The following is an 18,985-nucleotide window of genomic DNA, read 5'->3' as shown; positions in this document are numbered from 1 at the left end:
AAAAAATATACAAAAGAAAAAGGATAATATCTAGAATGTAAAATTAACTTTAAAAAGAAAGAAAAGAAAAAAGGAAAAACAAGTTGACAATATTTGAAAGAGTTAAAAGTAAATCAATGCAGTACAAAAAAAACAAAAAAGAAAAATTCTGATTGGTTAATTTTATATCACGATAAAATGTCAATACATGAATTTGATTGGTTAAAATAAAATACATTGATTGGTTCAATCAATTTAATAAATATTTATTTATTTGGCATATATATATGATCATTTTGATCATATTAAGAAAATTATTAAGTACTTAGGCCATCAAGCCTCCTATCCTTTCCAAACTGGAACTGAAACTGATATTCTAAGGATAAACATATTTATTATTTTGATTTTATTTCATACAAAAAATAAAAAAAATAATAATACTAACATAATCTTAGTAATAATCTTTGTGTTTATTACTTGGAAATACATATGCATATTATATAATAAATTGATTATGGGATGAAATTTGATCTTTCTTTATTTGGTAAGTTCATTGGATTGATATTTTTTCAAAATGATTGATAAATATAAATTTTTAATAAATTTAAAGGAATTTTTCTTTTGGATTGAGATCATGAATTGATTGATGTTAGACCGCCGGATGGCTATTCAGTACTTTCAAGTTTTCAATGGTGGTCTAATATCAATCAGTTCATGATCTCAAGCAAAAATTTAATAATCTCCACAACCTAATACTGAATATTTTTTGTTTGAATTATGAAATTTTAAATGTTATTCTCCTAATAATATTTACTTGGCAAATATCTTTTCTGGAAACGACTAAATCATTAGCTTAAATTAAAGGCTTGTGTAAAAATGATAAAATAATAGTTTACAATTACAATAGACAGGATTTATAAATTAATTTTACTGAGAATTTTTAACAAATTTACTTAAATCCTGAAGCATTTGGAGCATGTGATCCAGGTTACAGTAGATTAATGAATTAGTCCGAACTATACTGACTGCCCAAGTTAATTAATAAGCCTATCTCCATTACCCAGTAGTTCCACTAGGACGTTTTAGGTCAGATATTAATGTCGGACATGTAAAATGTGTAATCAAATGTAAAATCATTTAAAAGTATGGTAACTTTAACGGACTACGCAAAACGATAGTCAACATTCTTGTAAGTATAGATTTAAACTTCTAATCAGAAATAAATTATTGTTTATGACCAATATTATGACATGTACCAAAAATAGGGTTTTAACAGAAGTCTAGTATCCATATGAGAATGACAGGTATTACACCTTAACTATAGAATATACACTTACGAATTCAATTGTCGAATAGTTCAACATGATTTTGTACGACAATTTTATTTTTCATATACACAATTCTCATCAGTCCAATCCAAAAGATTTAAGTAATTTTAAGGACTAAATTCATATTTAAGTAGACTCTATGATTAGGATCATAAAAATTGTGCGTTTATATCAATTTAGCAAACTTACCCTTGGTACATAACATTAAAAAAACTAGAGATTTGGCTTATGATGGAACTGGAATTTTGTGTCACTATACAGTGTTAGCTGTTAATGATCAGCAAGCGCGTAATTTACAATGGTGATAGCTTTAATTAATAAAATAAATCTAGAGCTTAAATAAATCAATATCAAAAGTTTAGAGAATCAAATGACTTCACTGAATTGTATATCGTTAGCAATAACAGCATCTAAATATTTCGATGAAGTAAAACTTCAGGTAGTATTTTAACTCATTATGTTATTTATATAATGACATTCGTTTAGTATTATTTACATATGATATTTGGTCGGTATTGTAGTGAACGATGACACAAGTAATGACAGTCGAATATGTTCGAACACAAAATTACAGAGCATGTTACTAAAATCTGAGAAGCATACAGTAAATACTTCATTTGCAAAACGTTAATTATTTGCCACAAACTTAATTTTTTCTTTCGCGAATATCAATCAAACGTCTCGAAATTCATTGTTCTTTCGTTTTTAAACTAACCAGTCTTTGTTGTCTTTTCTTTGATCTACATAACTTTCTGCTGCCAGGCACTTCATTTTCACTTTATAATACATACTACTTATATCAGTTGACATCAGTAGTACACTATTTAGTTTGACTTTATATATATATGTATATGAAAATTTTATACGCTTAACTAATATTATCATGTATGAATAGTTTCATAAACTATTTCAGTCTAAATAGATTACATTGTTTTAAGAAAAAAAGACCATTGAACAATGAGTGATTGACAATTCGTATAATAAACATTAATTATAAGTAATTTCAATGATAGAACGTTTAGAGTAAAAAACAAACACATATTAATCAATTTACTGATCAGTGATAAATTATAACTAACATATTAAGTGTACTGGAGATTATTTTGGTGAGACTACAATTTATGGACAACATTTGAGAGATGCTAAACTGACCTTGAGAGTGTTCAGCAAATAACTAGGATCAAATGAAGGTTATAAATTAGTGTGAGGATTTCGAATGATGATTTACAGTTGATGTTTAGGGTTAGAAATGAGACTTAAGGTTTTCATCATGAACTGACATTAGTTATAATGCCAAAACTCTACTTAGCCAAATGGATGGGCGAATTTCGTGCCAAAATCCGAGTCCTATTATCTTATACGTGATTGGTTCTTCCATAAATTATAATCTCGCCGTTATTTTTTTTCATCAAAAGGATATGAGGCTAAGCAAATCTATATAAAGTAACTTCAAACTAAACTGACGCATTCAGAGAAAAAAAAAGAAATATAACCTCATTAAATGACAATTTGTTATCCTCTAGCAACTAGCATTACAATGACTTATTCATCTGAATTAAAGATTTGTACAGTTAATCACATTCAGAGAGAAATTATATCATGTTTATATATTTTGTAATTTTGTAACATAATGTGAATGAACATAAGTATATTCTTTGTGTTATGTAATGATTTAGTATTCTAGAAGTATTTCGATCATTTTAAGACTTTAACATTCTTAATGCTTATTGTTTTTTCACCGTTGTAGGATTTTGCATTGCTAAAAAAAAATCATAGATGGAATTATTTAATGTTACTTTGCGTGATTCACAAACGATTTGTTCTCAACTAAACTCTTTTTTTGTTGAATGGTGAAAATTGCCTTTAAAATACAAGCTTATTCACAAAATTATTCATGCATTAAGCATTATAGTTAGACATAAAGTTATTTATGTTCTCATTGATGACAAATTTTAAGAGGCAATTGGCAATGGTTTAATCAGATGCTGTGACTAGTGGAATTCAACAATGTAATGTATAACTTAGTTATCCACTATCAACATTGAAAGATATTGAAGAATTATTACGGACTTACTAAAGTAGAAGTACAAATCACTGCATACAGTCTGAATGATCTAAAGCCTAAGCTCTTGCTAAGAGAGCAGATGGTCTTTTGTCCAAGTCTTGATGAGGTCACGTGTACCGAATCTCAGTCTAACTAAATTCACTTCATGATGTACAAATGTCTTAATATTTACATTTATCAATAAATATGAACTAAATCAAAGTTTTTGTACAAATAATAGAATGTCCCATTTTAGATAGTTTTGACAATGTAATCATCAAGAGAGTAAAAGTACATCGTTTATGGATCTAATTGACTTATATACTTGGCTTTTTGACAATGTTAGAAAACAATTTATTTGAACACTAATATATTATAATATACGCTTAAACATTACACTGATAAACAATCACTAAATTATTATCATCAGAAGGGGTTTGGAGGAGATTTTAGTAATTTCAATTGAAGCTAGACCACCGTGGAAAACCTGGAAACACTGGACGGCCGTTTATTCCTAGTATGGAAGTTTTCGGCAGTGCGTATCCACGGTACCGCCACCCCCTTGAGATTCGAACCTAGGACCTATCAGTTCTGCGCGCGAGACCTACAGATCCTGGGTTCGACCCTCACGGAGGGCGGGATCGTGGATACACAGTGCTGAGAAGTAGCATACTAGGACGAAATGGCCATCCAATGTTTCTAATTTTTCCATAGTGGTCTATCTTCAATTGAAGCATTATTTCAATTATTGAAATTATTATCAGAAAGTGATTTTTGTGGATATTATAGTAATTTAATAGTTGAATTCATGAGTCATTTGAAGCTTGACCATCTGAAAGCACTGGATGGCCGTTTTGCCGTATTTTGGCATTCTTCAGCATTAAATTAACAGAAATATTTTTTTAGTTTTCAGTGATGAATAAACTTGAAGTTTACAGATGAAATCCAAGAAGCATATATCATTGAATTTATGACTTATCAACTGAATGCTACTGCGTATGAGTGTTCGTTTATTACCTATCATTTTAAATGAGTCACCCATTTAGGTAATGAATCCAGAAAGACATTAAACCTGTTTAAGATGTATCAGATTTATTCATAAAAGTTTGTTGTTTTTTGACATTCAAGATTTCATTGTGACATATATACAGTCTTTTCCGATGTCTTGATATAACATGTAGTTACAAGTTTTATTGTGTATAGTAATCGAACTCAATTAAAACAATCAACAATATAACAAATGTACATGTACATTGTAAATTACTTAAGTATAATATTTAACTAATACACCTAGATAAACATAATGATAATCATTTGCTACACTATTGTTAATAAAGCAGACACCTCACGAACCATAATTCATATTCTAATTTGATAGAATCAAACTAAAGGTAACTACACTATGGAAGAATTTCAAAGGTAGAACAATTTGTAGAATACTTTGAATATTACATATACTTTAAATATACTTTTATCAAGACAAGATATCTGATAAATGTTAAAGGACAAATTTTAATTGTTACTATACATTGAATTCACAAGCATAAAAATACTTAATAGAATGATAGTTATGGCATAATAATGAAAGATGAAATCGTGATACTCTGATTTGTGTCTTTTTAATTAGTATCATCAATTATTAAGTAGTGTGGTGTGGGTTACTTATATCCACATAAGTAGTATATAACGTTGGTCAGGCATAGAATATATTTCAATAGAAGATCGATAAGGAAAGAACGGGAACGGAACGCAATTGGTATGAAAATGCATGAACAATGAAATCGGAGACAATGGATTGATGTTTGGAACAGAAACAGTCAAGTTTGAGATAATGGATTGACTATTTCCTATATGATTCTCAAATTTTAGTGAGGTGCTCTGCAATTTCGTACGAATTACGTAGGATTTTCCCTCACTCGTGTTCTTGTTCATTCCAGTAGTATGTGTTATGTATTCTGGTCATATATTTTTTAAATATTTGACAGAATATTGATTAGATTTACTAAAATAAGAATTATTTCAGCCAAACCATGTCAGAGATCAACTAAACAGGTTTTGTTCATTATAATACACTTTAGTATTTCCAAAATGTTGTAGAAGATTAATAGCTCAAATGAATGCTTTTTAGTGTCGGTGATGGAGAAGATTTGTTGTTCAGTTGGAGGTTTGTTCTCCAAGCTGGATGGTTTGGTCGTGGTGTTTTCATCGTTCTTATAAATGACATCATCAGCATTAACTTCAGGTAGAAGTGAAGTGTTCGAATTTCTCCACATGTAGTTCACAGTTTGTTCTGTACACCTCGATGTCAATGCCAACAAGAACCAATCATCATGGAGGTGTACAGGACAAACTGTGAACCACATGTGGAGAAATTTGAACACATCACTTCTACCTGAAGTTTATGTTCATAATGTCGTGCAGAAGAACGATGAAAACCCCACGACCAAAACATCCAGTCCAAAGAACAAAACATCAACAAAAAGTTTTTTAGCGTCGTTCAACTCTCTGAACTGTATGGTGTAGTTATATAACTTTCATTGTCGTTTTGACTAATATCATTACAGCTTGGTTCATCTGTGAGAATATACTTTTTGTATCCTTCTCTATGTTATTGAAAAATAAATACTGAATTCAATTAATCACTTTATTTTAGAAGAGATTGATTTTATAGGCTGAATAAGATACTACTTATTAGTTTTATTCATTAATGTATTGAGTTATTAGATGAAATGATTGTTTGATAACTTTATAGTAGCTCACATACATTTGAGTTTATTCATTTAATTTGGTCAAGCCCTGTTGTTAACTCATTTAACAAACAGTCATTCGTACAACAACTTATGTATACCACCATTGTACTTTTATTATTGTTGCACTTGTATGAACATGTATGCCTGAGTATTGCATACCAACTACCACAAATTATTATCTTACTGAAATCACTTCCTAAACATAGTTGATTACTAATTACATATTAAATTATACTGTTATAGGATATTTCTATTCCTGTACACTTCATTTAATCTCTTATGTTCATATTCATCAGTGTTTAGCAGACCGTGAATCTGACTCCAAGATGATCGTATGAATGTTTGTTATCGCCTATCCTCGTATATAATCATCGACTTAAATCGCGTTAGTCAATAACGGAATTGAGTAAGTCGAATAAACGAGAATGAACTTGTGAATACATATATTTTGTATATAAAGCGAATGGAATAGAGAGAAGAGAAATGACGCAGAGCGGAGATGGCTGGTAAGCCAACTCCCATTTAACCAAGCGTTAATCAGTACTGATAGTTACACAAAAATAGGTTGCAGACATTTGATGAGTAATGTGATAAGAAGTGTACACACACCTACTCGCTTATATAAAATCAAGATTGATAAGCGAATAATTAACAAAGTCAGAATGTGACTCAAATAGAATGAATCAAATGGTCTGTCCAAAAGCTAGAATAAAGTATATGGGCTTAACATAATAACCGACACGACAAGTGTATTTAGTTGTAATTTAGAGGTTTTTACGTCATTGAAATTCATTTTGTTTCACCAGTAATAAAGCAGTGTTTTTCTTCTTACTTTGCATGCTATGACGTAATTGTATATTTATAGCTCATAACGTTCTTAGCAAATATAAACTGTCTAATGCATTTAAGCCTTTGAAATGCGTAGATTACATTGAAATCAATTCAATCCTGTGTCTAGTTTTTTATACATTTTATGGAAGCTTTATAGTTTATAGTTATCTTTTCATTGTTTCTATAATTGTCATTTATAATTGGTCGCTTGTTAGATTACAGCTAACCAGATTCAACTTAATGAAGAAGATTATGTATCCTACCTATTGAACCACCATTTGCAATGTATTACTCACTGCTCCTTATTAAGAGGACAGTCAGAAATTAAATATATAAGGTAAAGAATATTTGATTAAAAGACGGAAGACCGGATATTTTATGTCAGTATATATATATATATATATATATATATATGTTTACCGCCAAACGTGTTCAACTAGGTGTGTCACTGTATCTCACAGATTGAGAGTATACCACATTATTGATTTATCATATCGTTTAAAATTAAAAGATGTAAATGATCAGTGCCACTAACTGAGACATCAATCATATCATTTACTTAACATTTATCCAAAAAGAAAGAATCACAAATAATGTCACTATGTTAAGAATGGACACCAAATATATTAATGCCAATAATTAAGAAATTTCAAAATCTTTATAATATTGAACCATATTAGATTATTTATGTAAACATTCGATTGACTAAATTCTCCTATAGATCTGCTTAAATAACGTACTAATCTTTAATAGATCTTCACGAAACAATGCAGGAATTTGGTTAATTAAAATGTTAAATCATATAAAGATATGGTTGATTCTGGAATTAGAATGGGGTTTTAGAGATTGTAGTAATTTTAATAGTTGAATTCAAGAGGATAAAATAGTCATCCAATGCTTCTAGGTTCTTAATGATGGTCTAGCTTAGACCGACTTATGAATTCAACTGATTCTGGAATTCTCGACACTTAACAAATAATTATTAAAGTTGTAGACTTACTTAACCATCAAGAATCACAAGAATTCAAAGTAACAGAGAATGTTTACCAAATAAATTACTTAGAAAATACTGGAAAACTTATAACATCTTGTTATTTCAAAAATGATGAAATAAAAGTTATCTGATTTAGAAACAATTAAGTGTAAATTTAATATGATTACTTACTTACGCCTGTTACTCCTCATGAAGGAGAATAGGCCGTTCACCAGTATTCTCCATCCAACCATGCCCTGGGGAATCCTTTACAGCTCTTTCCACTTGTTATTCATACTTTTCATATCTGCTTCTATTTCCCGACGGTCGCAAAATTTCGTGGATTGGTTGAAACTAGACAATTACATTACTGGATGCCGGCTGTCTAGAGATTGAGCGTTCACACGTGAGATCGAAGGTCCGGGGTTCGAATCTCACGTGCGAGATCATGGATGCGCACTGCCGAGGAGCTCCAGACTGAGACGAAACGGCCACCCAGTTCTTCCAGGTTCTCAATGGTGGTTTAACATTGATTGTTTCACTATCTAAACCGGATGCACGCTTAAGCTTGTATTGAACAGATGAGGAAAGCACTGATATTAGCTTTATCAATATCTGCTTTTTTATTCATTGAATCAACTACGAATACACATAGAATAACCAAGTATAAACATGAATCTAAAATCGACACCTATAGCAACAAGATATGTAATATCAATTATTTCATTAAGTCTGTTATTACAATTAATTCTAACTAGAAACTGACATAATCTTGATTGAGATTTGTTATTTATCAATCACTTGTTTTTTTCGAATTTTTTCTTACAAATTACACCTTTATTTCAAATGATGATGTAATAGTGAGAAAGAAAAAAGATAAGGTTTCTTTTATTTCAATTTGTCTACCATTTCTATTATTTCATCATTTGATTTTGACAGTTTTAGACATAATCTGCTTTTCTTTCCTCACGTGTAATCCGCCATCCAATTATCCGACATATATATTAATTGAATGACTTTATTGCTTGTTTCAATCACTGAAAAGCACTTGTGTTGTTATCTAGTATCGTTTATCTATGTATTAACTATTAGATAATCAATGAAGAAATCGTTTAATAGATGATACTTATATATTATAATCTATGTGAATAAAGTTAACTTAGATAAAAATCACTCTTCTATTATAGCCAAACAATAGATCTTTTCATTCATATTGTTTTTGGACAATCAATCTAATGTGACAGCTTTTTGAAACCATATAGCTACCTGAATCAAAGTAAAGGAAGTTGGATTCAAATATGAAATCTTAATTCATGCATCTTTTGCACAGTGCAATTGCCAAGTTCACAAACTTAACCTTGGCATCCATAAGGAGTTTGTACAATCACTCTCGCTAACTTGGTCATCGGTATAGGGAAGTTAGTAGCAGAACTTTGATAAACTATTTTCGTATTTATTCCATTCTTTTGTATTTTACTTATTTGCAACATTCGTCTCGTGATCCTTACATAACTACTATACTACTGATCATTCATCGAAGGATTTTGTTAGTTCCTTCTTCTCTTTTTTATATATTATGCAACGTAGCAACTGCTTGATTTTCCAGTAATTACTTTGATTATTATTAATCCTTTTTCTTCCAATTACTCAATGTTAATTTATAGTCGATATGTCATTATATTTTTATGACGTAACGTCGTCTAATCGATGAATATTAGTTCATTATTGTTAATCATATATATATTAGTGTGGAGCTATGATGAAAAACTAATGAATATTTTAATAGTTGAGATCATGAGTCAATCGAATCTAGACCACCATGGAAAACCTGGAATCACTGGATAGCTGTTTCGTCGTACTGTGGGACTCCTCAGCAGTGCGCATCCATGATTAAGATTTTGTTTTTTTAGCCAATTAGCTATCACATTTTATGATTTAAAAAAACACTGGACTGAGGATAGATTTACAGCATATAGCTTTGATCGATCTTAGTACCAAAAGGTATGTCATTATGATAGCTGAAGCATGAAATCATTGAGATTTATTTGTTTGCTTAATTAAATGCTTTTATAAACCACTTTTTTCGGGAACATTCCTATTATAAATCATAATTTAGAATTTTTAAGGTAAATTCAAAACTCGAAATAGTAATTGTTAGTCAATAAGCAAGCGTAGTCATTGAATATTATCGACTATTATTAGAATACTTATGAGTTGCAGTTCTTTCTCATTCCAAAATTTGGTTTAAATTGTCATGGTTTTGTTGAAATATCCCAATCAGTGTTTCTTATCGTGTTAATTTCATTTTGTTGTGTTGATATGGGTCCTGAGGTTGTGAACTGTTGCATAATTGTGCTTCATCCCACGTTGATTTAATACACCATTGGATGTTGTATTAATCATAGAATTCAGATCCATAGCTCTTTTGATATTTATTAAAGCAAGAAATTATCTGTTTGCAAGTGAACGACCTGAAGAATAGTGGCCCATTTACTCAACAACGTTAATGAAAGGTTGATCACTCTCTGAAGGCACTGGATAACAATCGTAACTTGATTTGAACCAAAATTTTGAAATAGATACCCTGTATTCTAACTCAGATGTCAAAACATGATCTTTTATAAAGAAAAAAAGATATGACATTTACAATTGATTGGTCACTGTGTAGTGATTGAATCCTATCGATCTGTACTAAGAAGGACCTGACACACATGATATTCATCACTACTCAGTGACCAATCAATTGTAAATACATCTCACTCCCACAAGAGGTCAATCGTGGCCAGGATAGCTTAGTGGTAACATCTTTGACTGTGAATCTCTGTGACACGTGATCAAATCAGTCAGGGATCATCAGTTCCCTCAAGATTACAGGTGCCGAATAGCACGAAATTTAGTTCTTGGGTTTACTGTTGACTAACTCCAACCACCATATTATCTCAACATAGATATGAAATTCATTCTAACTTTCCTAGAGCGAAAAACAGTGATAATTCTTGAGAAACTTAAACTATATTCAATTCTCTATGAACACTATCACTGAGAAAAAATCTCTGTGAGAGTATGTTAAATGAATGATATCTGTTACAAGAATAGATTTTATCAGTATCATTGGTACATAGACAAATAGAATAAACATGGAACAACATAATATAAGCATACAATTCATAGATTACTATCTTTTATAGTGAATATTTTATCCATGGAAAGATTTGCTTCAATGAATCCACCATATTATAGCTACTTTAAAAGGTAAAAAAAAGACGATGACAAATTTGTCAAAACTTATTCTTTGAAACATTGAAACAAAGATAGATAATGTTGATGATTATTATGAAAGAGATAATTAGAGAAACTAAACAATAACATAGTGTAGCATTACATCTCTATTTATATTCATAAACAATTATTCATGCATAAAGTGAATCGAAATTAAATTTCAACTGAATATTCAAATTTATTTAATGATTCTTCTTCATTCTCCGTATATTGTAAACATTGAATAGGTTTATTTTTATTTGAATTAGATGAATTATACTAGAACGAACTTACTTACTTAGTTACATTCAATCGAGCGTAGGCCACCGACCAGTATTCTCCAACACACACTGTCCTCGGACTTTTGTTTCTACTTCTATCCAATTGTTGCTCATTCTTCTCATGTCTGTCTCCATTTGTCGGAGTATTGTATTCTTTGGTCTTCCTCTTCTCGTTTGGCCTTGAAAATTCTGAGTGTCGGCTTGCCTTGTGACACAGTTGCGTGCTTTCCTGAATGCGCGTCCTATCCACTCCCAGCGTTTCTTCCCGATTTCTTGCTCCACTGGAATCGAGTTTGTTCTCTCCCGTAGTAGGTTGTTGCTGATAGTGTCTGACCAACGGATTTGAAGTATTTTGCGTAGGCAACTAGAACAAAGGGTTACAATAAAATGGAATATTGAAAAATTATTATTTTGCACGAACAATTAAAACAATCTTATATATTTTGTTGATGGGACTATTTTTTATGGACGATCATTGAGCGACGCTGAAGCAGTCTTGAGAATGTCCACTTACTGACTAGAACTAAATGAAGGTTTTAAATCTATGCGAATGATAAGGATTGTGATTTACATTTGATGTTTACGGTTAGATATTATATTTAAGGTTTTCATCACAGACTGACATCAGCTAAAGTGCCAAGACGCTATTTAGCCAAATGGATAAAGAATTTTGCGCCGAAATCCAAGACTTGTTAACATAAATGTGATTGGTTCGTCCATAAATTATGGTCTCGCTGAAAATATTTTACTTAAGAATATTACTTCTATTAACGACAACACACTGTGACTCGTCGACATTTATGCGTAGTACATATTAATAAAGTTTAACAATTAATAGATTCAATAAAGTGACAAAAATAATCAAGCCAAATTTCTTTATCTAATTACATAAATTTTGTTCATTTGAAATGACGAGACTATAATAACTTATCAAATTGAGGATAACAGGTCTTAGACTTTGGCGCGAAATTCATTCACCGATTTGGCTAAATAGAGTCTTGGCATTATAACTGATGAGAACCATAAATCTAATTCCTAGCCTTAACCATCAAATGTAAATCATAATCCTTATTCTTCAAACTGCTTTATAACTCTCGTTTAACCTTAGTAAGTTGATAGACACTCACAAGATCACATTAGTGTCGCTCAAGGATCGTCCATAAATTATAGTCTCACCAAAAGATTATATTTATTGAGTTATATAAAGTATAATTAAGCTCTAGTTAATATGTTACGTAATAATGTTTTGATTGAAAGATTTTAATTCCATCATCATGTTACAGAGAAAACTGTTTTCAGTCATCTAGTTCACAAAACAATCATTCTGCTTTATTATAAAAAAATCTAGTTGTTATTATTCACAGCCGTTAAAATGATGTGTAAATTAGATGAAAGTCGGGTATTTTCACCACATAAGCCATCAATTCAAAGTTAACATTGAATAATCTTCACAATCATGATAAATTAATGTTTTTTTGATTGAGATCATGAACTGATGGATGTTAGACCACCGATGGAAACCTGGAAGCACTGGACAGCTGTTTCATCCTATTGTAGGACTCATCAGCAGTACGCATGCACGAACCTGCTCGCGGGATGCGAGTCCAGGGCCTTCAATCTCGCACACGAACGCTTAACATCTAGACCACAGTGCCAGCATCCAATCGTGTTAATGACTAACCTCAACCAATCCACGAAATTGCACGACAATCTTCCATTGTGCTGAGTTAGATACCTGTCTCTACCCGACAGGGATTAGCTCCACAGGTCACTGCTTCTCACCAGAACTCCGACAATTCCCTCACGAAGATAGCCATTAGTGAGTACGTCGTAATTATCAGTATGGGGTTGTGGAGATTATTAAGTCTTTTGATTGTGATCGTGAACTAGATCATGGTCTAGAGGTTAAGCGTTCGAGAGCGGGATCGTGGATGCGCATTGCTAAGGAGTCCCGTAATAAGACAAAAGGGCCGTCATGTGCTTCCAGGTTTTCAATGGTGATCTAACATCAATCGGTTCATGATCTCACAACCCTATACTGAAAATTAATATTTGTTTATTCGGACAGAGTCTTAGTATGTAAGTGCTCACTACTATGCTGTATTATCTAAAGACTTAAAATATCTGAAAGAAAAGGAAAAGAAAAGTTGAAAAAGGAACATTGAACAAACACAATAACAGAACAAAACAAAATAAAAACACACACAAGTTTCAAAATATTTTCTGTATTCTTATTATCCATCTCACTTGGTGTTGTTTACTTGTATCTTCCCATTGTTATTTAGGACTGTAATTGATTAGTCTCTTATTGGCATATGTGCATCCTGTGCGGATTTCCTCGATATTGCCTAAGGTCATAATCTTTCTTAGCAAAGATGAATAGCGGCTAGCAGTGGAATCCATGACGCGCGTTTCGTACAGTACTGGGTTCAAGTTTCAGAGTGAACATCCACTGTGAGATCCAGGTGCATCCAGTCGCGTCCTGGATTTCACTTTTAGCCACTATCCATCTTTCATCATTATGCAGTATTTAGTTTTTTTCTTAACAGTATGACATCATAGAGGACCAAAAGATGAAGCTACAAAGAACACTTACATCAGAAAATTTAATAATCTTGACAACAACCATCAAGATATCACGCAAAACAATACAGAGAACACACATCCTAAAGGATTCTTTGAAATTTAACACCACCAATAACATCATTGTAAACAGTTAGTCATTTATTTAATTGAATATTAATGTCAGATTAAAGAGAGAATAGGATAAAAAGAAAAATATGTAATATTTATGTATAAAAGTGTTATAACTTATGGCCTGAGTGCCCTGCTAATGTATACGTAACGATACTGCCAATTAGAGAGCGGTGAATTCTCGATCGGACCAGTAACGCATAAAACGCGTACGAGCAGTCTAGAGTCCTGATTGATCCAGAACACCAGTCTCAGCCTCTGAGATATGAATCATGTATTTCAAACATACTGGGTTTATATACAAACCAAACAGACCACAACGTACCATAAAACAGAAAATAACATTTGTACAAGAATTAGCCAAATACGGCTGTGAATGAGGGAGGTAGTAATTAATAGACAGGGCATAATTTAAGAATGGTAAGTCGTATAGTAATAGTTCATAGGTCAAAATAAAGCTCATAATAAGAAGAACATGAATATGAACAGTTTAGTTATTTAACAATTATACAATAAAAATACCCGCATAGTATTTGTCTATAAATAGATCCCAAAAGTTACCATTCATTATGCTTATTCGGACATAACAAAAAGAAAAAAGAACTTGAGAGAGATATGGGTAGAAATGAATTTTAAATAGAGTTTGGTTCCAATTTGTTTTGATTATATTGGTGTTAATTATCTGTTTCGCTTTTTTGTTTTGTTATGATCATGCCTAATTTATTTAAATGATATGATATGAGTGTACTCAATTCATTTAAAGATAAGATGGATTGTAATATTTGCCTATTATGATTGTTTATTATAATAAACTATAGTTGGATTCATTGAAAACCAATTAAATTTTTCTATATATTTACTAAGCTATTGAATGGAATTAATAGATTAGATAAAATCTGAGTCTCTTTTATCTTTTAGTCGTTTGTTTGCTTGATATTGTATGTTTAGTGACTGGTGATATTATTTAGCTAATCAAAGTGAAGTATGTATTGTAGTATTTAAATATGAGATTTAACGGTTGAAAGGTGTATACTTTAAAGATAAGTTCTTTGTTTAATCATATTCAAATAAGACATAAGTCATTCTAATAATTCAAATTATCAGCTTTGTAACCGATGACTGAATACAGGACCCATGGTGTTGGATGTGAATTCATTAACATCTAGACTACTGAACCGGAATCCAACGATATTAATAGTAGTGTTCGATAGTGTATTTATTAAATTTTTCTCGGACACTGGGCGTTAGGTATATACCTTGAAATTCTTCTAGGTGGTTAGTAAAAGGTTAGGTTCTAGTCTTCTGAGGTTTACTGAAGTCTTTACCATCAGGTATCAGATGGTTGTTCATCTTTCTTTGCCATGGTAACAAATTTTTTTTTTTCTTCATTATAACATTTAATTTTTTTCGACTCTTTCATTAACTTAGATCATTATGTTTTTTTATTATTTCGACTGTCTTCTAGATTGTCAGCATTATTTAGATTAACTGAGGTTTACACATTTTATTCTTACTTGCTCAATCATTATGTAGCCATTTGTTTCTAACCTCTTAGACTTTTGTTTCTATCAATACTACAGAATGTTTGGAATATTTTATTGAGTCTATTAAACGTATTCACATTCTTACCAAACTAAACAAATGTGTGCTCAGTTACAACTTTTAACTAAGTTATTTGAACCGATTTTGTAATAAGACTTTTTTCTTTAAATATTACAAGCTGTAATAAACTAAGATGTACCAAATGAATCTCATGTCATAGTAAGTAAAGATCAAATAGAAATAATTTTAATAGTTAAGATCATGAGTCAATTGAAGCTAGACCACCATGAAAAAAGCTGAAAGCAGTGGATGACCATTTTGTTCTATTGTGGGACTCCTCAACAGTATGCAGTCATCTAGTTTCAATTAACTCATAATCTCAACTATTGAAATTACTATAATCTTCACAAAACTCCTTCTGATACAAATAGAAGCATTTGACAATTCCTGTAATCATCTAGTATTATAAGTATGAGGATTTGTGAAGATTATAATATTTTAACAGTTGAATTCACATATCAATCTAAACTAGATCTTTAGAGCAATTAGTTCCTCTTATAAATTTCTATAGAACAATGAGAAGACGGAGTTGATCTGAAAAATGTAATGTATTAGCGCTATACAAGTATATGTGTGACCAGATTGTTCGAAATGTATAGCGCTAATACATCACATTTTTCAGGTCAACTGCGTCTTCTCATTGTTCTATCTAAACTAGATCATCATCATCATCATCATCATCATCATCATCATCATCATCATCATCATCATCATCATCATCATCATCGAAGCATTGGATGGTTGTTTTCTTCTAGTAATCATTATCTAATATATTAATGTTTATGGTCACTGTTCAACTAATTATCGATATGTATCAATCAAAAACGAAGAAAAAAAGAGAAAAGAAAAAAAGAAAAAAACTTCTCTAATCGATATTTTTCAGCAGTTTTAATTTGCATAATAATTTAATTCTTTTTTTTTCCTGAAAACAAAATCACTGAATCTTTTAATTGAGTTTTCTTTTTTCTCAATTTTTCTTTTCTTCGAAAGATTCTAAGGGATCTAAACATTAAAACTAAATGCGAATGACTTGAAAAAGAGAAAAAACAACAACAACAACGAAGTATATTGAATCAACTTTAATTAAAATTAATTATTATTATTATTATTATTATTATTATTATTATTATTATTATTAGATCATAATTTTAGTTTTCATTTTTGTAGCTTTATGTAGATTGATATGTATTATTGAAATCAGTAATAGATGTAAATTTAAGAAAAAAAAAACAATTATTGATGAAAAGTAGAAAGTAGGTGAATAGATGTTTCTTTCTAGGTATATATATGCATAATTCAGATGACTAAATTTTTAAATATATTAGATGTGAAATAGTTATTCATTAATTACATTAAATATTGTTAACTAACGTAAGCAACAATGTAAGCATGTTTGAGATGGGATAGGATTTAATCCCCTTGAAATGCAAAATGTTCCTTCAGGATTAGGTTATATTGGCACTTGAACTCATGATAGGGAATGAAGTAGTTGAGAGTGTTGACTGCTTCATTTATCTTGGGAGTCTCATCAGCCTTTGTGTCATAGTGTGTGATGAAATATCAACGTGGATACAGAAGACTCGACTAGCTTTTGCCAACTTGCGTCATTTATAGCGTAGACGAGATATCCATCTACCAACCAAAGGACGGGTTTAATGCGCAGCATTTCGTTCCGTCCTACTTTATGGCTGTGAAAAATGGCCGGTACCAGTGGAGGATATTCGTTACTAGTATTTGATCATAGGTGTCTTTGATGCGTTGCTCATATATTCTAGGACCACTGAGTAAGTAATGCAGTTGTTAGGAAACGGGTACTAGGTAAGGATGGCAAATCAATTGATGAAGTAGTGAAACGTCATCAGGTGAAATGGCTGGGACATGTGTTATTTATGCCCAACCACCGACTGCCCCGATAAGTGATGTTTTATGGTTTGGGAGTACGTTGGATGAAAGCTAGGGACGGCCAGACCAAACATGTCATAAATCCATGAAGTTAATGATAAGTGGACTGAGCCATGTTGGTAGGTGTAGACTACGTGGTTGCGATCCGTGGGTTGATGTCAACCGATGGTTGAAGACCTTGAATGACATGGCTCAAAATCGTGTGCATTGGCTCAGGTGCATCCACTCTTTGTGTTCTCCCAAATTCTAATCTTCTGAATTCTTCATGTCCCTTTTTTCTCTTTCTAAATTTACTTCACAGGATTATACTCCTTGAATAACATATTCAATGTGGTATGGCAACTTGGACTGATGTACGTAGGTATGAAGTTCTACTCTGTTGCTGACTGACTGGATGAAAGATTGTTGACTGATATGTCAAATTAGTATAAGTTAAACATGTATAATATTCAATACTTGCTTTGTGGTTTAGAGGTTAAGCGCTCATAGTAAGAGTTGTAAATCTTATGTTTGATCACTGGATGAGTTAGCGGATGTTCACTTCTGAGAAATCTTATACTTGGACGGAAAATCTTTCTAGTATCTCAAAGTTCTCAGTGGTTATCTAACATAGATCTATTCGTGATTTCAATCCTACAATACATGAAAATGCATTTATATAATCCATTAGTTGAACAATAAATTCCCTCTTCCTACCGCTTTCTTCTTAATGTTGACGTTTCTTTGTTTGAAACGCTTTCTTTTCTCTATTGTTCTAAACTGTCACATTTTCAAGACAATAATATAGAAGAATGAATAGATAGTTAAATTATTTTATTTAGAAACAATATAGAAAATGATGATGGTTTTCAGAATTCGTTCTGTATATTGATTGTTAATTTTTAGTTATTCCTTCCAATAAATAGTTAACTAAAAAGCCTATGGAAACCAATAATCTTTCGATGACTATTCTTTCAAAGTTCCTTTAAAAGATTGACTGTAGGATATACAGGGTTTTGCAGAGGATATGACAATTATTGGCAAAATTGAGATGGACGCTGTGTAATGTAGCTTAAGAGTCTCACATCTGAATGAAGTAATCATCTACAAATGTAATCTACGTGTTTTTTTTTAGATGAAACATGCTTTCAAACTATACAAATCTCATGCCAAATAGCTTTGGTTATTCACTCACCACTACATTTTTCCATCATTATAAGAAAAAGAAAAATTAGAAGGGAGGTTAGATTAATTTAGTTATTTTTGTTAATTTAATTATTAGTGTCAATAGTCTCAAAAAGAAATGAAGTGTTTATAATTATAAGACTTAAGTAAAAAGAATTTAATACTTCAGTTCTTGATTC

General features: G+C 31.2%; 1 protein-coding gene across 1 annotated transcript in view; it reads left to right on the top strand.

Annotated features, from left to right (window-relative positions):
• Window positions 1–288: 288 nt before the first annotated feature.
• The window catches only part of MS3_00002334 (uncharacterized protein), a 176,906-nt gene continuing 158,209 nt past the window's right edge, over window positions 289–18,985 (top strand). The window contains exon 1 of the mRNA XM_051209902.1: window positions 289–523. The gene's annotated coding sequence lies outside the window, so the exon portion shown is untranslated. The remainder of the gene's footprint in view (window positions 524–18,985) is intronic.

This window comes from Schistosoma haematobium, chromosome 1 (assembly GCF_000699445.3).
Source record: "Schistosoma haematobium chromosome 1, whole genome shotgun sequence".
NCBI lineage: Eukaryota > Metazoa > Platyhelminthes > Trematoda > Strigeidida > Schistosomatidae > Schistosoma > Schistosoma haematobium.
The sequence above is the reverse complement of the archived record's forward strand: the minus strand, read 5'-3'. Positions and strand labels throughout refer to the sequence as shown.